The sequence below is a fragment of the Humulus lupulus genome, chromosome 1 (assembly GCF_963169125.1).
Source record: "Humulus lupulus chromosome 1, drHumLupu1.1, whole genome shotgun sequence".
Lineage (NCBI taxonomy): Eukaryota > Viridiplantae > Streptophyta > Magnoliopsida > Rosales > Cannabaceae > Humulus > Humulus lupulus.
The window spans coordinates 167,942,373-167,956,006 of NC_084793.1; positions in this window are offsets into that span (position 1 = coordinate 167,942,373).

The following is a 13,634-nucleotide window of genomic DNA, read 5'->3' on the forward strand; positions in this document are numbered from 1 at the left end:
GAATCTTTTAATGTTCAAAGCTAAAAGAAATAATAAATAGTAAATCAATATTGATTGACATTTATTTTAGATATGTTTAACTTTGATCAAATGCAAAGAAAATTTCTAGAAATTTTTTATGCAACATTCAAAGTAAAACCACTTAAAGACTTGTTTGATCTGATCAAAAGGAAGTCTAAACTCGAATTTGGAATTCAAGTAATTTGCATGTGAACTTGGAAATCAAACCCAACTCACATACAACTAGAATGCTAAGCAAAATTAGTATTTTGGAAATGGAATATAATCATATTAGATAAGATTAAATAGACAATGAGTAGTCATTATCGTCTTTATTATTTCTATCATTTTAACACTTGTTATACTTTGTAGATGTTTGATTGTACAACATTGAAGACTTAGAAGTTGGGATTCACAAGTGGTTATGTGAATGAAAAATTAATATTTTTTTTCTTTCCATAAAGTCATTTAGTGAAACAATTTAATAATCATAAAAGATTAAAAAATAGTTTGTATCTCTTTAAATGCTACTTTAATGTAGTATGATTATTATAATTACTATATATTCTAGTTAAGTTGTACTAGAAATAATGATTGCAAGTCAAGTAGGCGAGTTACTGATAATTAACAATGATAAAACTAAAGAATATCACAAATTCTGTAAATCATTGTTGTAGTGGGAGCGTTAGTTAGTAACTACTCCATTACAAATGTAAAGATAGTTAAATTGTGTGTAGCACAATCTAGCTATACTTCATTCACATACTAGTAGTATATGAAATGAAAAAGTTTTACACAAAACAATGGTTGAAACACCATGAATCAAGAAATAGAATTTGGAATTCTATGACATCTAGATTCTTGAACATCCAACTAAAGTTCATTGAACTTCAGTTTGAAACAGGATATGCAAGATGAAGAGGAGAACATAGTGAAGTACATAATTTTCAAAGTTAGGATAATAGCCAAAGGGCATGAACAAAAAGAAGAATTTAATTAATAAATGTCTTCTACTGTGACCAAACTTGAATTTGTTTACATACTCTTATCCATTGCTTTATGCATGAATTATGAGATTAATTTAAATGAATGTCTAAGTAGTCTTTACTAGAGTGTCTGACATGATAAAATCATTTGAAGATCTCGACCAGAAAGATTTTGTTGTGATTCTTATTCTTAATATTGACAACGTTCTAATCATTGGGAATGATGTAGAGAAATCTTCAATAGAAAAGATATAGTTATCTGAACATTTTTTAATATTGGAATTAGAAAAGCCAAGAATGTTTTGTACATTCAATTCAATAGAGATTGAAAGAAAAATCCTTAGGCTCTGTCTCAAGCAACTTATATTGATAATAAGCTTAAATACTTTAGTTTACAAAATCCAAGAAAGCCTTTTGCCTTCCCGGTGAGGAGGATGTATTATCTAAATAATAAATGTTCATTTACTCTTTTACTAGAAAAAAAGGATATGAGACAACATTCCTACAACTCAGTGATATACTATTTAATGTATCGAATGTTATATTTTTGAATTGACATTTGTTAAACGTTGGGAATAGTCAGCAGTTATCAATCCATTATGGATTGAGTCATTGAATAATTATAAGGGCTTAGTTTTGAGTATCTTAAATATAATAGAGATTATATGTATGTGCATTTAGGCAGAGACCTAAAATCCCAATGGATGATCTGATATTAAATCTTCAAGATTGATATCAAAATCATATTCCATAATTGTGGAGGAAACACATTAATCTAGAAATGTGTTAGACATTTCAGATTTATATGTTTCACCACAAAAGCCAATATATAATAGCTACGAGTAGTTAAATAGGCTATTTTATTTAGTTAAGTTCTTTGACATTGTGGAAAGGCTTTCAGACTAGAATAAACAGCTAGCATCTCATTGCGAAAGCAATGGAGATACAACTATTCTAGACGAACTAGAAATCATGAGAGGGTAAAGCACATAAAATGAAGTATCATTCAATTCTAGATAATATTACATAATTGATGTAATAATCTTGAAGATAACTTCAAAAATAGTTTCTTACAAAACGGTTACAAAGACTTTGTTAGACAAAATCAACCAGGAGAATATGATTGACATATTAAAAGAGATAACTCAATTTTCTTTAGGGAAAGTGGGAGATTGTTGGGAATAGTACCCTTAAAGTAGTTGTAGTTGACAAATGTTTTAAATGAAATAAATAATTTAATTGAATTATTATATATATAGACTATGTCCGATATTATATGATAATATTAATTTAATATCTATTAATTCCAAAGTTTATCTATGTAACACCCTGATAACCAAGATCATTACACTATGTATTTTAAAACAGTGCAAGACTTGTTAATCAAGTCGTTTGAACAATAATGTGTTCCTAAAGTCAACTATCAGGTTAGGGTTAAAAGATTTTGATCATAAACGGTTAATTTCCATTAAAATAGAAGTTTGGTACATGGGATCCCAAAAACAAGGTTTAAGAGACAATATACAACTCTCAAAAGTTTTATACAACCAGAAGCCACTCTAATGGCAAAATACAAATTTTAAGGCTCTGTCCCTGTACCTTCCCGCAGCCTTGGCGAGCAAGCAGCTGACAATGTACACCTCGCCCCCAGAGCTCTCCAACTCTAGTTGGTCTAGCTTCCCTTTGCCTTTACCTGCACCATGTAGCACCCATGAGCCAAGGCCCAACAAGAAAACCTTAACAACAAGTACATATAGCAACAGTAATATTCAATCAATCTTAACTCAACCAGTTCAATCAATTAACATAATTCAAATATAAAACTAAACATTGGTAAACACCTTATCTCAAATACACATCATAGTCAATTATACAAATGCTTAGGGTTGGCATGTGTAAATGTGGAAATTTTTCCTTGTGAATTCTATTCACGAGTGAAGCTCTATACTACGAGACATCCTAAAAGGGCGTCACATGATGGTGAGGGAGTTGGGATAAGAGAGTCACCCTCACTAGGGGAGGGCCTTCGGCCACTTGCCAATCCAAACTTCACCCTCGCTATGCGAGGGTCCCAAACTGGTCGTCCGCGTGCGCCCCGTTCCATCAGGCATCAAGCCTCGTCTACACTCGGGAGAAGAAGGTCAGCCTCGCTACGCGAGGCACCCTCGCATAGCGAGGGTGAGGCTTTGTTGTGGCATCCGTGCCCCTAGCCTCGCGACGCCTGCACCCGGGGGAAGGAGAGGCAGCCTCGCTATGCGAGGGTGCTGCCTTGTTACGACGCCCGTGTCCCGAGCCATGCCTATGCCTGAGGGAAAAGGGCCAGCCTCGCTACGCGAGGTACCCTCGCTATGCGAGGGTGTGGCCTTGCCACGACTTCCATGCTGCGAGCCTCGTGTCCATGTGACCCGCATAAGCCGGCCCTGACCCTTGGCGCCTTGACTTCTCAGGACACGCGTAGGTTGAAGCCTTCTTGACATAGGCACGGGATCACTTGGAGGAACCTTGTTGATATGCCAAACGAACATGGAGCATTGAACGAGGATCGATGAGGACGACCGAGTACGGAACACATGCGCTGACACAGGGCGTACGGTTATGGAAAGAACAGAGGCACGACCCTATGATCTGCATCTGAGGAGTAGTGGCGGTACGGACCTGTACAAAGAGTAATGGTACCACTTGGACACCCCCGACCATACGCCAGAGCCAACAGTACTATGTCCTAGGCCAAGACTCTGACACCATCAGAGTAGACACCACTACGCCCTGAGCCACTACACTACCAGAGTACCTGTGTACGTCCCTGTGTTCTGGGACTTGTTTGTATCCGGGGCCAATAGAGCCCCCCCCTATAAATAGGCTCCAACCCCTCAAGCTAAGGGGTTGAAAAACTGAATGTATGAATGAGACTTAAGAAATATATGGTTTTCATTGTGGCCTGAGTTTCCTTCTATTGATTAGAGTTCTTCCTATCTAATTCAAAGCTTTCTATAGTATAGAGATTAAAGTTTTCTAACCATCAATCGTTGACGAGTTCTTACCGTCAACAGCACGCTTAGGCTGAGCCCTCTATTTATCTAGCTGACCCCGGCTCGCTTAGGCCGAGTTGCATTCAGTACACTTATCATCAACCCCGACACCCTTAGGCCATTCATTCTCAGATGTCATATCAATCGTACAATCACACAGTACATGTATTCAATTATTGGAAACCACAGTCTCGTTCACAACCACAAGGATGGAGTTTTCTTACCTCGAATACCGAGCGAAGAATACAGAACGGTCTCATGACCCCAGCTCATTTAGGCCGAGTTGCATTCAGTACGCTTATCATCAGCCCCGACGCCCTTAGGCCATTCATTCTCAGATGTCATATCAATCGTACAATCACATAGTACATGTATTCAATTATTGGGAGCTGATCCAAGCTTCTTCTTCTGGACCAGAACAAGACAGAATGCCACAGTCCCATTCACAACCACAAGGATGCAGTTTTCTTACCTCAAATCCCGAGCGAAGAATACAGAACGGTCTCAAGCACGATCCTTAGTCTTGAGCCTTGAAAATAACCCTAGCCACAATCACAATGGGTAACTATAAATTTATAATCCAAATAAATACTTAGGGAACAAATAATAATCATTGGAACCATGAATTCTACTAAACCGGGTAGTAGAATTCATCCCGAGCGCCTAGGTTTGAATCCCCGAGCCTTAAACCTCATTTCCCCTCAATTCCCCATTTAGGGCCGCGACTTTCCCTTGAGGGCCGCGACCCGCCCCTTGGACAGAGGCTCAATCCCCCCTGATGGGGGACACAGGCCACGACCTGCCCTCCTCCGAGTCGCGACGCGCCTAGTGAATAGAGGCTCCCAGCCTCCAAAAACTCATGCGGGTTGCGGCGCCTGAAGAACAAGGCCGCGACCCGAGCCCCTAAACCCAGGAAAACCAACTCCTTTCAACATTTCTCCACAATTCTAACCTTAAATTCTCACCCCAAACCAGCAGCTAAACATGGATTTAATCCTACAATTCCCACCCTTTTAGTCCAAACATAACATCTAGCTCATAATCAATTCTTACTTTTATTAAACACTCAATTTCAACCAAAACCAGCTAACAAAACTAAGCCTCATGCAAACTCAAACCTTAACATGGTTTCAATAGAATTCTAGATAAACTGACTTGATTTCTTACCTCATATTGCAGCCTAATTCCTCAGCAAGGGCTTTGGATGATCCCAACTTAACCCCCTAGATTCCCACAGCTGAATTCCCGGGTTCAATTCTTCAATTCATCAAGAATTCCTCAAGCTAAAAAGAGAGAGGGAGGGAACCGTGAGTGATAGGGAAAGGGAGAGTGTGTGAGAAATTTCTTAGAGTTTCTGATCATTCCCTACACTTCTGAGTATATCCTAACCCAACAAAAGACTATTTTCCCCCTTTAAGCTCATTAGTCCTCAAGGGGTTATAAGGGGTAAAACGGTCATTTCCACTGGTTCCCACTAATTCTTTAAATGTTCCTACTATTAATCAATTAACCCCGTGACATCTAATAGATTACCAAATACTCATTCGTTAATACCCCTAGGCTCCCCCCGAGCCGAGTATTAATCCCCGTTGTGACAATTTTGCTAAGCCACTCACTAGGACCGCTCTAGCCATATACTACAAACATATCCACATAATAATGTGGTCTCAACCATTTATCACATAAAATCACATTTATGCCCTCAACAAGCTAAAATTACAAATATGCCCTTATAAGCTATAAAGGGCACACATGTATATCTAATACTCATAAACATGCATATAATATATTCATATTGGTCATGCATGCCACATAGTCACGCATTTAACCAATTAAACATACATGTAAATCAAGTATGCCCTCCCGACACGTTAATCAAGGCACTAAGCCCTATTAGCACTTTGGGTCGTTACAACTATCCCCTCCTACTGAGAATTTTTTCCTCGAAATTTACTTGAATAACTCGGGATACTGATCCCGCGTGGCTGACTCAAGCTCCTAGGTCGCCTCCTCGACCTTGCTATTCCTCCACTACACTTTGACTCTCGATAATGATGGTAGAAGTGCCAATCTGTAGGCCACTAGCCTGATCCTCTCTAGGATCTCAAAAGGTCCTATGAATCTAGGGCTCAACTTTCTGTTTTTCCCAAACCTCCTCACCCCTCGTAGTGGTGACACTTGCAGAAACATGTGGTACCCTACCTAGAACTCCACGTTCCTACCCTTAGGATCAGCATAGCTTTTCTGTCTGCTTTGCGAGGCGGGCATTCGAGCTCAGATCTTCTCGATAGCTTCATTAGTCTTCTTAACAATCTACAGTCCCAAATACTTCCTTTCACCCATTTCATCCCAATGAATGGGAGATCTACACCTCATTCCATATGGAGCTACTCCAATCGTTGATTGATAACTATTGTTGTATGAGAACTTAATCGAGGAGAGATACTTACTCCAAGACCCCTCAAAGTCCAACACACGTGATATAAGCATGTCTTCCAATACCTAAATTGTTTTCTCAGACTATCCTTCTATTTGAGGATGAAAGGCTGTACTGAACTTCAATTGAGTCCCCATAGCCTTCTGCAAACCACCCCAAAACTTAGAGGTAAATATGGGACCCCAATTTGATACTATAAATTTGGGAACCCCATGGAGACGTACAATCTCCCTCACGTACAAATCTACGTACTGGTCCACAGTATAGGTCGTCCTCGCTGGTAGAAAGTGAACTGACTTGGTGTATCTGTCTACTATCACCTACATCGAGTCATGTGACCCCACAGTCCTGGGTAAACCTCCCACAAAATCCATAGTAATGTCCTCCCGCTTCCATTCGGGAATACCCAAAGGGTGTAGCAACCCAGCAGGTCGCTGATGCTCAACCTTCACCTACTGACAGGTTAAACACTTGGCCACGTACTCCACTACCTCCTTTTTCATCCCAGGTCACCAATAAAGAGTGTGTAAATCCTGATGCATCTTCATGGTGCCCGAATGGAGTGAGTATGGTGTAGTATGGGATTCATCAAGTATCTCTCGTCTAATACCCACATCTGTCGGGACAAAAATCCGACCCTTATACTGTAGCAAACCTGTCTCTGAAATGGAATAGTCCTTAGCCACTCCAGCTAGGACATTCCCTCTAATTTACTGCAACTGTGTATCATCCATCTGACCCTCTCTTATCCTCTCTAGAAGGGTTGATTGTAAGGTAATATTGGCCAACTGACCCACAACTAGCTCTATTCTCGCTCTAGTCATCTCCTCTGCTAACTCCTTTAATATCTGTGCAGAACTAAATAACTGTCCCGGACCCCTCTGGCTCAACGCATTTGCCACCACATTGGCTTTCCCTAGGTGGTAAAGGATATCATAATCATAGTCCTTTACCAACTCTAGCCAATGTCTTTGCCTCATATTCAGGTCCTTCTGGGTGAAGAAATACTTCAATCTCTTATGATTTGTGTATATCTTGCACTTCTCCCCATACAAGTATTGTCACCAAAATTTCAGTGCGAATACCACCACTGCCAACTCTAAATCATGGATAAGGTATAACTACTCATACTCCTTCAACTGCCGGGATGCATAGGCAATAACCTTCTCACTTTACATCAACACACATCCCAATCCCAATCTCGATGCGTCACAATATACGGCAAACTTCCCTCCCTCCGAAGGAAGACTTAACACAGGAGTGGTAATCAGTCGTCGCTTCAGTTCCCGGAAGCTATTCTCACACTTGTTTGACCAGGTGAACTACAGATTGTTCTGTATCAAATCCTGTCATCGGTGCAGCAATCTTTGAGAACCCTTCCACGAACCGTTTGTAATATCCCACTAATCCAAGGAAGCTCCTAACCTTTGAGGCATTCCTTGTCCTCGGCCAATCTCTTACTGCCTCTACTTTAGCTAGATACTCCTTTATCCCATCTTCACCAAACATGTGGCCAAGGAATGTCACTTCTGGTAACCAGAATTCACACTTCTTGAACTTGGCATACAACCGGTGCTCTCTCAATCTCTGCAATACCTATCAGAGATGCTATTCATTTTCTGCCTCTGAACTGGAGTAAACCAAGATGTCATTGATGAAGACAATCATGAACTAATCTAAGAAGTCCTTGAACACCCTGTTCATCAGAACAATGAATGTCGCTGGGGCATTGGTCAGACCAAATGACATGACCAAGAACTCATAATGCCCATACCTCGTTTGGAAGGCCGTCTTCAGTATATCCTTAGTTGGTGATAACCAGATTGAAGATCAATCTTTGAGAATATCATCTTTCCTTGCAGCTGATCGAACAGGTCATCGTTCATCGGTAAGGGGTATTTGTTCTTGAGGGTCAACTTGTTCAACTTCTTGTAATCTATACACATTCTTAGAGTCTCATCCTTCTTCTTCACAAACAAAACCGGTGCACCCCATGGTGAGAAGCTAGGTATAATAAACCCCAAATCAAGAAGCTTTTGCAACTATATCTTCAACTCCTTCAGTTATGCCGGAGCCATCGTATATGGTGCCCTTGACACTGGCTCTGTACCCGACGCTAATGCGATAACGAACTGGATCTCCCTCTGCTGCGGCATTCCTAGTAAATCCTCTGGAAACACATCCAAGAACTCACGTACCAATCTGGTCTCTCCCGACCCTGCTAGCATAACTCTGGTAGTATCCACCACACTAGCTAGAAAACCTATACAACATGTAATAGGTCCCTATCCCTCAATGCTGATATCATGGGATGTGGGGTCCATGCACAGCTCCCACAAAAACAAAGGGATCCTCTCCCGAGGCTCAAAAGTCACCATCTTCTTCCTACAATCTATAGTAGTTCCATATCTGGCTAGTCAATCCATCCCTAGAATCATATCAAAGTCATCCATACTTAACTCGATCAAATCCACTGATAGTTTCCTACCATCTGTCATCATTGGCAGTGCTCTAATCCATCTCCTATAAACTACCAATTCCCCTGTAGGAAATATAGTCCCAAACCCCACAGTATATTACTCACTAGGTCTACACAACCTATCAATTACCTTACTAGAAACAAATGAATGTGTAGCTCTAGAGTCAATCAATACTGTATAAGAAGAGCCAGCGCTAGAAAGCTGACCTACCACTACCGAAGGACTAGCCTCAGTCTCTGCTTGTGTCAAGGTGAACACTCGAGCAGGAGTCAAGCTGTCCACCTTCCCTGATTCCTCTTTCTTCGCTGTTGGGAAATCCTTCTTGAGGTGTCCCACCACCCCGCACACATAACAAGCCTTTGCCCAACATTCACCTGGATGGCGCTTTCTGCATCTTGTGCACTCTGGATAACTCCTCCATGTCTCACCGCCTCCCTGGCGGCCACCCTGAGCACCTTGACCCCTCATATCTAGACCAGCAGGGGTCAAAGTGTCAGGGGTCTTCCACTTCAGATCACTGGGGCCTCCTGCTGGGGTTTTATGCCCTAATTAAAATCCAATTTCTTTGTAATCTCATTTATTATCAATAAAAGAATAGAAATCATTTTTTGACTTGGTCCATCACTTTTGCTCACATATTTTATTTTCATGATTATTTGTTTAATATAAACTTTTATTAAATCCTGAGCATATAGCTAATCGTATTTATAGTGACGTAATCACTGTGGAATATAAATATGATTATATGTTCAAAATAAGTCAGTCCTAAGATTAGTTAGTGGACATGATTTACACTGACTTTCCAATCTACGATATGTTCAACTTACACATCACAGTGTTATGTTCTTTCCAAAACATTAGCAAAGTAGATTAGATCGAATGTATTTGTTACAGTGGACTGGACCGATATTGACAGTAGATAGGATAAGTAAACATACCGTTGTTATCTATTCTAGTCATATCATATAGTTGACCCTAGGTCAATTCAATCTCAATTCTGACTGGTTAGTATTCTAACTGATTGTATCATTTGAGTTCTTTGACTTGTTCATTGCCAACTTACCCTACAGACTAGCCCATACTTACATCTTGGGAACTTGGTAGTATAATTGAGTGGGAGTGTTAATCATAGATATGAACATCTATAGCTTCTGATGAAGAAGTGAAACAATGGTTTCCTTTTAGTTTGGTTCAAGGTGCTAAATGATAGAGATCTCATTTCAGTAATTAATATTAGTTTAATGAAATATCATTTACAAGGAACTAAGTGTTCTAAGGATAAAATACAATGAAGGGTAAAATGGTATTTTAGTCCCATCTCATTGTAGACCGTCGATAGAGGATTGAGTGAAAATTATGGTTGTAACAATGGATAATTAATAGCGTATCTATATTGCTTATAGAGCGTTCTATGAATTCAAGAGTGCAATTCCGAGTCTTTAGTGGAGTCACGAGGAATTAATAAGTTAGTAAATTTATTTGTTATATTTATGATAACTTATTGGTGCTTGATTTCATAGGCCCATGGTCCCCACTGTACCTTGGATAAAGTCATCTAGATAGTCTCAATTAATTGATTTAATTATCAATTAGAATTATCAAAGTTGACCAGGTTCATTTTGGATAATTTCACAGAGTTATACAATTTAGCGAAGAAAAGAGAAATTATGTCAGATTTATTAATTAAGATAAATTGGTGTCTAAATTAATAAATATGTTTAAATCAAGGTTCAAATTATAAATAATTAATTTTATAAAGGATTTAAATAATTAATTAATTAAATTAATCAATAGAAAATAATACAGGCCTTGATTTTAAGTCCAATAGGCTTATAATTAAATGAGAAATTTCACGGGCCTAAAGCCCATGAGAATTTTGACCTAGGGTTGTTAATTGACTATTAATTAAAATAAGTGACCTAATTGAGTCTATAATTAATCACTGGGACCATGAATTCTACTAAACCGGGTAGTAGAATTCATCCCGAGTGCCTAGGTTTGAATCCCCATGCCTCCATTAGCCTTAAACCTAATTTCCCCTTAATTCCCCATTTAGGACCGTGCCTTGCCCTTGAGGGCCACGACCCGCCCCTTGGATAGAGGCTCAATCCCCCCTGATGGGGGACATGGGCCGCGACCTACCCTCTTTCGAGTCGCGGTGTGCCTAGTGAACTGAGGCTCCCAGCCTCCAAAACTCATGCGGGCCGCAACGCCTGAAGAACAGGGCTGCGACTCGAGCCTCTAAACCCAGAAAAACCAACTCCATTCATCATTTCTCCACGAGTCTAACCTTAAATTCTCACCTCAAACCAACAGCCAAACATGGATTTAAGCCTAGAATTCCCACCATTTTGGTCCAAACATAACATCTAGCTCATAATCAATTCTTACTCTTATTAAACATTCAATTTCAACCAAAACCAGCTAACAAAACTAAGCCTCATGCAAACTCAAACCTTAACATGGTTTCAACAGATTTCTAGAGGAAATAATTTCATTTCTTACCTCAGATTGCAGCCAATTCCTCGTCAAGGGCTTTGGATGATCCCAACTTAATCCCCTAGATTCCCACACCTGAATTCCCTAGTTCAATTCTTCAACTCATCAAGAATTCCTCAAGCTAAAGAGAGAGAGGGAGGGAACCGTGAGTGATAGGGAAAGGGAGAGTGTGTGAGAAATTTCTGAGAATTTCTTATCATTCCCTACACTTCTGGGTATATCCTAACCTAACAAAAGACTATTTTTCCCCTTTAAGCTTATTAGTCCTTAAGGGTTCTAAGGGGTAAAACGGTCATTTCTCCCGGTTCCCGCTAATTCCTCAAATGTTCATACTATTAACCAATGAACCCCGTCATGTCTAATAAATTACCAAATACTTGTTCGTTACCCAATAAATCCCAAAATATTCTCTAAATTCCCAAAATACCCCTAGGCTCCCCTCGAGCTGGGTATTGAACCCCACTGTGACTATTTCGCTAATCCGCTCACTGGGATCGTCTCGAGCCATTTACTGCAAACATATCCACATAATAATGTGGTCTCATCCATTTATCACATAAAATTACATTTATGCCCTCAACGGGCCAAAATTACAAATATACCCTTATAAGCTATAAAGGGCCCACATGCATATCTAATACTCATAAACATGCATATAATATATTCATATAATCATATTAGTCATGCATGCCACATAGTCATGCATTTAACCAATTAAACATACATATAAACCAATTATGCCCTCCCAGCACGTTAATCAAGGCACTAAGCCCTATTAGCACTTTTTTGTCGTTACAATCTATGTGGTATTAATATCATATTGGTATGGGAAGATCAAGATTAAGATAATAAACTTAAATAGTTTGCAGTAAAATAAAGTTATTGAATCTTTAGATTAATTACTGCTAGTAGGGTCCACTAGTATTATGAATACATGTGACCTAGATCCGGGATACTAGTGTAGTAGGACACTTTAGTGGAGGTACTTTGCATGCTGAGAGTATGTAGAACTGAACCAGATGTGTTTTGTTAATACTTGTTTAAACACCATTTCATAGTATTAATCAAACATATCAAATGATGATCATATGCACGATGATCTTAATCCTGAGGTTACTATGAACTCCTATATATGTCATCTGATCCTTTGATTCATGCGTTAAGATTTGTGAGAATGATCAGGCTAAGAACAATTGTTTTGGGCACTCAATGATGTATATGGCTGGGGACATAGTTTAACAGATATGGAATCTATACCTTCTTATAGATTGAATAATGGTTCCCTATTGGGTTGGATTTTGGAACTGAAATGGTTATGAGCGCTCATGCCGCAAACTTGTTGTGACACAACCTTCACTAGTAAAGTCAATGGTACTCTAGGAACAAGATATAGCTAAATGGGTAAAACAATAATTTTATTCGCTTTTAATTATGAACCATTAATAGAGGATAAACGCTGTATGTAATGATTATATCAATAGACACTTTATTCTTAATAAAGTACTCAGTATATATATGTCTATAATTATCAAGAGTTCAATCTCATATTTTTAGTGGAGTAATCAAGAGATTAATAAATATGATTATTTAATCAATGAGCTTTGATTAATAATTTAATATTTATTGGAACTTGATATTATAGGTCCATAGGTCCCCTGGATGGCTCTATCAATACCATATCAAGGTAAGAGTTGATACAAGGGTATAACTATAAGTTGACAATTTATGAAGAATTTTATTCTTCGAGTCAAGTATACAATCATATGATAATTGAGGTTGAATAATTAATTTAGAATTAATTATTAATTTTTGAAAATATATTTATTACTTTAAATATATAAAATTTCGAATTTCATATACATAAATAAATTAATTCATTTTTGAAATTACTTATTTTATTTGAGTGAGAGAAAATAAAATTGGTAAGTAAAAAAATATAGTTTTTGATTTATTTAATTTTTAAAGATGATGATGATGATGATCATCATCAATTTGAATTTTGAATTTAGTTTTTAAATTTTGAATTATGGTTGTCAACTTTTCCTTAAAAAGATAAATACCTTATTTTGTGGGAAATTATTTTAGTTAAATAATTAAATAAAAGAAAAATGCAAAATCCCTGAAAAGAGAATAGCAGTACACGCGTGACACAGTCCAAGAACTGTGCCATGCGTGTACCACTATACAGATATTATATTTGTGT